Genomic DNA, 1,634 nt, shown 5'->3' with positions numbered 1-1,634 from the left:
GGTCTCTTGTGATACAATAGTGAATAATTGTTATCAGGACTGATTGCAAGGGTTGGAAATGTAAATGTAGACATTTTGTAGCAAAAGGAGGGGAGTGATTGACTTTGCAATGTAGGAGCAGATGTCCCTGGGACCATCAAAAGAGAAGAGCAGAGAGTGGTACCCTACCCTGAGAAGCAGTGATGCCAGAGATGGAGGCAGAGACGATGATGTGGAGAAATGGAGCAGCTGGGGACTTTAGACCCAGAGAGGGTGAGAGACTGTGTGCTGACGACCGGGGAGCAGGCTTGCAGGGTATACCCTTTGCTTGGTTGATGATGCATGGAGGGGATTGTAACCATGGCAATGAAAAGATATATGATAGGATGAATGTTTTTAGATACTGGAAAGCCACTAACTAACCACTCAGCCGAGAATGCTATTTCACATAAACTGAATAACAACTCTTTGTACGATATTGATGAGAAAATTTCCATAACTCTTAACAAATTAGAATGCTGTATGTTTTCACTATCGTTGCATAACAAGAAAATAAAAAGTGATCGATTGTTTTTGTCAGCAAATGACATTTTGTCATCAAGTGAGAGAAAGGAGACCAATTGATGCCTACCCCACTGCCCTCCCACCCATTGCCTGTTCATCTCTTGGATGACCTCCACTAAGGGATACTGATGTTTCAGGGCCATATTTGGAAATGCCATTCTGAGACATGAGCCTTGGTACCTGTTAAACGTTCTATGCTATAATCCCTCTGGGCCACAAGTGTTCTTTTAAGGAGGAGAGCCACAGGTTACCTGTGTGTCTGTTACTACCCACTAGCAGCTTCACAGAAATGCTATAAAGGGTAGCTATGAGTCAGAACCAACTCAATGGCACCTAAGCAACAACCACAAGCTGCCAGGGCCAGAGGAGCCTTCTGAACACCAGAGTCAAACTCAGTCCACCATTGACTGTCAATCTACATGCCTCGCCAGTGATGATTCTGGTCTGTATTTGTGTTGCAGAGTCTGCTCCGAATTCTTGGAAAAAATTCACATGTAAAGACCTCAACCTTGCCTCCAAAAAGCTGCAGCCACCTTTATGTTGACTTATATTGATTTTTATTGGCTAATGTATTTCAATTTACCTATACATACTCTGGTAGCATAGTGGTTACGAATCGGCCTGCGAATCTAAAGGTCAGCAGTTCGAAACTACCAGCCGCTCTGAGGGAGAAAGATGAGGCTTTCTGCTCCCGTAAAGATTTACAGCCTCGGAAACCCTGTACAGGGTCGCTATGAGTCGGAACAGACTCCACGCACACAACAACAACAACAACATTTTCCTTATAATAGCTAAATGTAACTTTCTTACTGATAATTTTTCCTCATGTTTTTCCTACATTATATTTAAGTCATTTAGAGTTTAAAAAAAAAAGGAAAGAAAACAAAAGTTCATTGGAAAGACAGGAAAGAAAAAAAGGCTAAAGTGGATGTCAGAAGAGACCCTGAAACGTGCTCTTAAGTATAGACTAGCTAAAGTGAATTGAGGAAATGATGAAGTAAAGAGAGCTGAACAGAAAACTCTAAGGAGAAGGCACAGTAAAGTATCGTAATAAAATGTTCAAAGATTAGAAAACCAAAAGGGAAAGATCA

The sequence above is a fragment of the Chrysochloris asiatica genome, unplaced genomic scaffold (genome assembly GCF_000296735.1).
Source record: "Chrysochloris asiatica unplaced genomic scaffold, ChrAsi1.0 scaffold00002, whole genome shotgun sequence".
NCBI classification, from domain to species: Eukaryota; Metazoa; Chordata; class Mammalia; order Afrosoricida; family Chrysochloridae; genus Chrysochloris; species Chrysochloris asiatica.
Note: the sequence above shows the minus strand (reverse complement) of the source record.